This window comes from Amblyomma americanum, chromosome 4 (genome assembly GCF_052857255.1).
Source record: "Amblyomma americanum isolate KBUSLIRL-KWMA chromosome 4, ASM5285725v1, whole genome shotgun sequence".
NCBI lineage: Eukaryota > Metazoa > Arthropoda > Arachnida > Ixodida > Ixodidae > Amblyomma > Amblyomma americanum.
In genome coordinates, this window is record NC_135500.1 from 70,299,249 (window position 1) to 70,307,303 (window position 8,055).

Below are 8,055 nucleotides of genomic sequence, written 5' to 3' on the forward strand. Positions count from 1 at the left end.
ATTTCATTCTCCGATATTTCAGGTGCGTGCTTCAGCTCTATATCAATTTCGGCGAAGGAAAATATGAAGGAAAACTGCGATGGAAAATATGTCGCAGCAAAAAAAGATAGAAAAGAAGGGAAATATATCGCAGCAAAAAAGATAGGAAAGAAAAATAAACTTGCTGTTGACAGTTATTTATAATAAGGTCGCAGACAAGCGTGTTAACATATCGTTCATGAAACATTCTGCCTAACTAGCTTCAATCTCTTGCGGAAGCGAGCTGACATAAACTGATTTTTTCTATATAAAGCAGTGACTGTTATCAATGATTGTCTCTATTTTTCTTCGAGACCGTACCTATATGCGGTACGCACCATTGATAAAGTTTAGCTTGACAGTGATCGCACACTGTCGCGATGCTTGCGTAGATAACAGTATACGCAACGAATTTCTTATAACCCTTCACGTGGGCACATTCGATTGTGATCGAGTCCTCGACTGGGATCCGAATTTCAATCGCGATGGAAAATGATCGCTGATAAAGCGGTCCAAGAATCGGGAATAAGAACCACCCTAGCGCCAAGTTGCCACCCTGCCAAGTTGCCAGAAAAAATTTAGTGTATAATATTTATTCCAGAAAACATATTTCAATTCGATATTATCGCTAAAAAACGTAACTATCAATGCCGATCACCTGAAATTTTCCGAAACACATCATTGTGGCGGCATTGACACACATATGAGAATTTATGCCTGAATAAAACGTATTGGCATTTGTTGTACTGCAGTCTAAAACAACTTCTATTTTTTATATTTGAGGCTTCTCTGTTTTTTTGTTCGTTTCCTAGCACCCTTTGACACGTAAAAAGCACATAGTAGGTTTAGAACGCAATCGGGCAGCTCGGTTCTGATGCTCCGATGGCAATCAACAACTCCTGATTGCGGCTAAAACACAATCAGGCAGTTTGATTCCAATGCTCTGATGGCAGTCAACTATTTCTAAACGCGGCTCAAACGCGACCGGGTATATTGAGGCCTGGTTAGGATCTCACCGATCACGATCAACACAGCCCGCTTTTCGTATGACAAAGGTATTTTGTCGTGATCGGTATGAAATGTGCATTACACTGTTCGACCCACACCATGTAAAAGGTTTGTGTTACGATAGGGGTGAGCTATCGAAAAATTCTGTGTTTTAAACCAAACGTGTCTCGAGTGACTTTTGGAAAATTACGCTTTCGAAGTAATTAGAGAGTTATAGCATTTCGTTTACCGTGTCGTTACCGTTTACCATGTTAACGGACGCCGGACTTTACGGCTTGTGCGGCGCACGCCAGAAGACGATTTAGCGTGTCGTTTCTCCCTAACGAGTTACCGTAAGGCAAAAACGACTGATGAAAATGGCAGATGGACAGCTTTTATTTCAAACAAAAATACGGATGCATTGCATTCATTTCCATGAAGTGAGACCCTACATGCACTTTAAAAATCTTTTTTTCTGCATATTCTCCCCGAGAAACAGTTGACGCAAGCAGGGCTGGTTTACTTGCTTTACTTATACGTGCAAGACGTTGGGACGCGCAAGGCAGTAGGCAGCACGAGAGATGAAGAAGACAAAGCCCCGATATAGCTCAAAGCTTGCCAACTGCCAGGAAATGCAATTTAGCCACGGTATTGCGCCAATAGAGGAGTTAGCAGTGTGGCATTGCTCTTCTCTCCTAAAGACTTAAAGACACCGACTCGGTGTGGTAGCAATTGGAGGCAGGACCACAAGGGTAGTCGCACGTGTCTGGCGTGTGGTGTAGACACGCGAGAGCGGCTAGCGGGCGTGGTACGGCTTCATCCGACCGAAGTGGACCACTTCGGAGGTGGCCGTCTAGAAGAGCGAACTGTTCCTTGGGGGAGAACTTCGTAGGTAACTTGACTGAGCTGGCGGAGCACCCCGTAGGGGCCAAAGTATCTGCGTAGAAGGTTCTCATAGCGTCCCCGCATGCGGATTTGGCTTCACACCGAGACTTGTTCGCCGGGCAGATAAGGCATATTTCCGTGGCGGAGGTTGTAGCCCCGAGCGTCGTGAACTTGCTGGTGCCAGATGCGCTGTCGAGCGATATGGCGGGCGGGCTAAGCGTAACGAACAAAATGGGCAGCACCCATAACAGGGGGGGTAGCGCTAGCTTGAAGCAGCATTACATCCAGCATGGTTGTGACTTCGCGACTATGTACTAAACGAAATGGAGTGAAGCGTGTCGTTTCCTTGACCGCAGTATTATAGGCAAAGTTGACGTAAGGGAGTATGGCGTCCCAGTTCCAGTGGTCTGCATCGGCATACATAGAAATCATGTCGGCGATCGTCTTGTTGAGCCGTTCGGTGAGGCCGTTCGTTTGAGTGTAGTAAGTGGTCGTTCTGCGGTGACTGGTGCTGCTCAGGCGCATTATCTCCTCCGTAAGAGCCGAGGTGAATGCTGTTCTCCAGTCAGTTAAAACGATGGTGGGTGCACCGTGAAGAAGCACAGTGTTTTGAACGGAAAAGTTCGCAATTTCGTCAGCGGTACCACGGGGAGGAGGTTTATTCTCACAGTATTGGCTTAGGTAGTCGGTGGCGACCACAATGTAGCGGTTACGCAGCGAGGCCTCCGAAAATGGGCCGAGTATGTCTATGCCGATTTGGTGGAAGGAGACCTGAGGAGGATCAATAGGCAGGAGTACGCCGGCTGGCTTAGTCGGCGGCGTCTTGCGACGCTGCCATTCGCGGCAAGCTCTTACGTAACGTTTCACACCTGCAGCAACCCTGGGCCAGTAGTATTTGTGCCGTATTCGTGCCAAAAATCGAAAAAAACCCAGATTGCCAGAAGATGGGTCATCATGGCTCGCCTGCAGGATTTTGTCGCGAAGGGCCGTAGACACGGCGAGTAGATAGACAGCTTCTGTTGGACTGTAATTTTTCTTATACAGGATGCCGTTACTTAAACAGAACGAAGACAGCCCGCGCGTAAAGGTTCGCGGGGGATACAGAGCACTTCCTTCTAGATACTCAATGAGGGGCCGTAGTTTGCTGTCGTCTCTTTGGTGTTGAATGAAAATAGACGTGGAGATGGCGCAAAGAAAAACAGAATCGTTGTCGGGGTCAGCTCGGTTGTCCTCGATAGGAGCACGAGACAAACAGTCGGCATCACTGTGCTTCCTACCAGACTTAGAGACGATGGCGACATCGAATTCTTGAAGTCGAAGGCTCCAGCTTGCAAGCCCTCCCGAGGGATCTTTGAGGTTCGCCAGCGAACTCAGCGAGAGGTGGTCACTGACGACCCTGAAAGGGCGGCCATATAGGTACGGGCGAAATTTGGTTACTGCCCACGCAATGACCAGGCATTCTCTTTCGGTGGTGGATTTGTTCGCCTCAGATCGTGAAAAAGTGCGGCTCGTGTATGCGATGATGCGTTCGAGACCATCCTGCCTCTGCACAAGGACCGCACCGAGGCCTATGTTGCTGGCGTCTGTGTGTAGATCAGTGTCGGCTGACTCGTCGAAGTGTCAAAGGATGGGCGTACTTTGGATACGAGTGCAGAAGTCTTCAAAGGTTTGCTGTTGCTCCAGGCCCCAGAATAATGATTCAGAATCTTTCGTGAGTCGGGTGAGAAGCTCAGCGATCTGGGAGGAGTTCTGGACAAAACGCCGATAATTGGCGCATTGCCACGGTAGCAGTCTTATCGGGGTCTGGGCTAACCCCTTTAGCGCTCACGATGTGGCCGAGAAACTTCAACTTTTCGAAAGCAAAGTGACGCTTTTCGTGCTTCAGGAAAAAAGCGGCCAACCGAATTGCTTCGATCACAGCGCGCAGGAGTCTCAGGTTCTCTTCGAACGTGTCAGAGAATATGACGTCATCCAAGTACACGAGTCAGGACTGCCATTTGAGATCGGCAAGAACGGTGTCCATCATCCTCTGGAAGATTGCAGGAGCCGAGCACAGGCTGAAAGGGAGCACCCGGAATTCGCACAGACCGTCCGGTGTAATAAAGGCGGTCTTTTCCCGGTCGCGTTTGTCCACCTCGATTTGCTAATAGCCGCTTCGTAAATGTAGCGAACTAAAGTACTTGGCGCGGCGCAGCCGGTTCAGACAGTCATAAATACGCGGAAAAGGATAAACATCCCTTTTTGTGACTTTGTTTAAACGTCTGTAATCAACACAGAACCGTAGTGTTCCATCTTTCTTTGCCACTAGAACAACAGGCGACGCCCACGGGCTCGTGTACAGCTTTATCACGTCGTCCTGAAGCATTTCTTGAACTTGATGGCGAATGGCATCTCGCTCCTTCGAAGAGATTTGGTAAGGCGGCTGACATAACGGCCGTTGGCTGGCATTAATGATAATTCAGTGCTTTGTGAGCGGTGTCTGCATAACCTTGGAGGTCGAGGCAAAGCCGTCGCAGAAAGACTGGATAACGCTTTCTGAGCAGAGTTTCTGATCAAATGGGAGGCTTGGGTTCACGTCAGTTTTTATGGGAGTGGCCGGTTCCTCCTCTGATGCCGGGGTTCCGGACAAAGCGTGCTGTCCCGCGAATTTGCTGAGTTGCTCGAAATACGCAATAGCTGTTCTGCCAGGCAAACACTCAGGTTCACCGCCAAAATTGGTCACCAAGAGTTCGGTTCGGCCATTGTTCAGTTCAACAATTCCTTGGGCAACACATACTTGCCGACCAAGGAGCAGCGACATTTTGGTTTCAGCGATGCAAAGGATTTTAGTGCTGTTGTCGCAATCTACTGTAGCAAACATGCTGGTCTTGACGGGATCAAAACGTGGTCGTCACAGACGCACAGCTTAGCCCTGCGTGGCTCGGTATCGTCGTCGACAGGGGCTTGGGTGCATAACGACACGATTAGCTCCTGGAGGGTGATAACTGCACCGTACTCCTGAAGGAAATCCAAACAAAGTATGAGGTCTTTGGAGGGCTCGGGTAACACAGCAATGCAACAAGGGAAAGTAACACCGCGAATCTGGATTCGCGAAGTGCAGACGCCGATCGGAGTTACTACGTGGCCACCAGCTGGTGGCCACGTGGTAACTCCGATCTATACTATCTGTAGCAGATGCAGCACAACTCCAATGAGGTAACAGCCACCTTGGCGTCGTGCTCTGAACGGAGCCTCGGGTTTGCGGGTGAATTCTTCGGTGTTGCTGCGTGTCTCGGCAAGTGAACTGGCTATAAAATCTGGTACGGGGTTCTTGCTTTTTGTCTTTTTGTGCTTCTAGAAAATTGGACGGTAGATAAATCTGGCCTGCGTTCTCGGACGATTCAGTACCTCCTACTAAGAAAGTCCACTGGTTTTTTTGCAGAAATGGTTCACTCTACCCAAACCAGATTGCACCACCATCATTATAGTTATTGTCTCGCCTGCGTTTGCGTCGTTGATTCGTGTAAAATAAAGCACACTGTCCCGTGAAATGCTGACGTTTACTGCGCGCAAACGCGCATTCGCTATTCTAGAACTCTGTGTTAGCTGTTAAAGTGTCCTGCATCATGATCGTTTGCAATGTCTGCAAGCATTAAAGCGCCCATCATGTTCACAGATGGTCAGTCACTGGTGATGCGCCACTACACTGACGCATTTCATATGCCAGAGGCAGTTTTTCGCCTTATCTTACAGTTCTCAATAGCCGCGGTGGCGTGGCTCTTCATTGAGTTCGCGAAGTAGCTTACAAATTTTCAAGCATTAATGGGCATGAGTGCACTTCAAGGGCACCATGGCGAAGCTTTGGAGCACCTGGACTCTCGGGCGGACCTCTGGACTTCGTCTGCGAATTTCACAGCGTATATACAACGCAAAAAGTCTTTTAGTTCATCCTTTTTATTCATTTACTCCAGAAAAATGAAAAACCTAACGGCGGCATCTCTCGGTTCTTGCTGTGCCTTCATGAAAGGAATGAAAGAAGTTCTACGGACGGCTACAATGCTCCCTGCTTAGAACTTGAGCGAAACTGTTTCGGAAGCGGTAACGACAGGCTCCTTGCGATGGTTGCTAACCGCCGTATTCAAGTACGACACTTAAGCTTAAAGTACGACTTAAGTGACTCTCCGGCGTTTAAAGCGTTTCATAAACAGCACTTTCACTTAGGCCAAGATCAAAGGCGCACTTATCGACCAGAAAACTTAAGCTAGGCTCTCTGCTAGCTTAAGTGACACTGCGCATTTCGACATGGCCGAGTCCTACCGAAGTTTTTCGGACTTGTCAGTTTCTGTGCTCGTGCCGCCGAAATCGCCGAGGACAGAGCGTACAGGTACGCGCTCGCTCCGCGGCCGGTGCTCAGGGATTGGCAAAACCCAATGGAGATACACAATGACGCCGAATTCTTGAGCAGGTACCGCTTCTCAAAGCAAGCGATGCTGGAGCTGCTTGGGAGGCTTCCGTTGCGCGCCAACACCGACGAACGCGGTCTCCCGGTGCCGACGCTGCTTCAGCTGCTCGTGTCCTTGTGGTTCTATGGCACGGGGACCTTCCAGATCGTCACCTGCGATCCTGTGAACGTGTCTCAACCGACATTGTCGCGGATCATTGCGCGCATATCGCACGTCATAGCCGAGACATTGTTCGCGGAGCTCGTGAAATTTCCGAGCCCTGCCGAAGCCCCGGGAGTTATGGAGGAATTTTATGGAACGGCGAAGATCCCTGGCGTGACCGGCTGCATCGACGGCACCCACATCCCGATAAAGAGTCCGCGAGGAAATGACGCAGAAGTCTTCCGCAACAGGAAAGGATACTTCTTCATCAATGTTGGGTAAGTGCTGCGAGGAAAAAATTATGTTCGGCGAGGTGAGAAAAAATAATGTTCAGTATTCGGCGGGAGGCACCATTTAATGCTTCGGAATATCCTTCGCGCTATAGTCGGTTCCAAGTTATTGCAGTAGTGCGATCTCTTTTTTCCCATGAGCTAATGACGGTATGTCAGCCAGCCTTCGACACCATGCTTGGAGAAACCAGCCATTCAGTTGCCCTGGCGCAAACAGGGGCCGAGGCTGGGTTACTACCGTAATTGTGTTTTCAAATTTCTCGCCTTCTCACGTTATGTTGGTACTGATAAGGTAAATTAGTAATTTCACCATGGTTACGTTGTTGCTGCTCATAACCACAACAATAATAGCATAACAAAAGAATATGTTGCTGCTAACCAACAGTTCTGTGAAAAATGTATAAATTGGCATTTTTTTCCGGATTTGCAGCTGAGTACAGGCCATAGGAATGTTGTGTTGTATGCAAACTTAATTCTTATTTTTGAGGAGGGTAAGCTTTGACAATAATTACCTGGTGCTATTCCATCACAAATAAGCCTTCGTTTTAATTCTTTTCAATGCAGAGGGAACCTATTACTGTATGAGTTATTTTGCTTATGTAGCACATGTCTTCAGTATTATGAGACATTGAAATAACATAACAGTACGAGACAAATGTGCATTGTTTCTGCAACTTTCTTATCCAGTGTTCACGAATATAAATTGCTCAAAACAAGCGGTGTTGATGTTCTTTGCAAGTGGTTTACACAGGCACAGATTTTTATTGAGCTGCCCAACACTATTTACTTCCATACTCCAGAAAAACATTCTGGCCGCAGTGAAGGTCAAGTCGTTCTTACTCGTGCTAATTTATTTATTTTGCAGGTAATCACAGTTCCCAAACTTCAGTTTCTGGACCTCGTTGCCAGCTTGCCCGGTTCGGCTCATGGCAGCCGCATTTTTGATAACAGTCGGGCCAGGGAGCTTTACGAACAGGCGGAAATTCCCGGCATCCTCCTTGGTGACAGGGGCTATGCATGCAGACCATACCTGATGACTCCTTTGAGAGATGATGTTTCACCAGGGAGTACACAGTACAAGAAAGTTCAAGCTTTAGTTTTAACAAAGGTAAAGGCAGCTCTCAATAAAGAAAACGTTTTTTTTCTACAAGTACAACAAGTCACAAACAAGAACACGATGCACCATCGAGCGAACCTTCGGGGTATGGAAGAGAAGGTTTCCATGCCTCGACATGACAATACAAATCAAGACGGCCACGGTGCCTATCGTGATTACGGCATGTGCGGCGCTG

General features: G+C 48.2%; 1 pseudogene; it reads left to right on the forward strand.

The window, feature by feature from the left end:
- The window catches only part of LOC144129562 (uncharacterized), a 100,506-nt pseudogene extending 93,751 nt beyond the window's left edge, over window positions 1-6,755 (forward strand).
- Window positions 6,756-8,055: the final 1,300 nt, after the last annotated feature.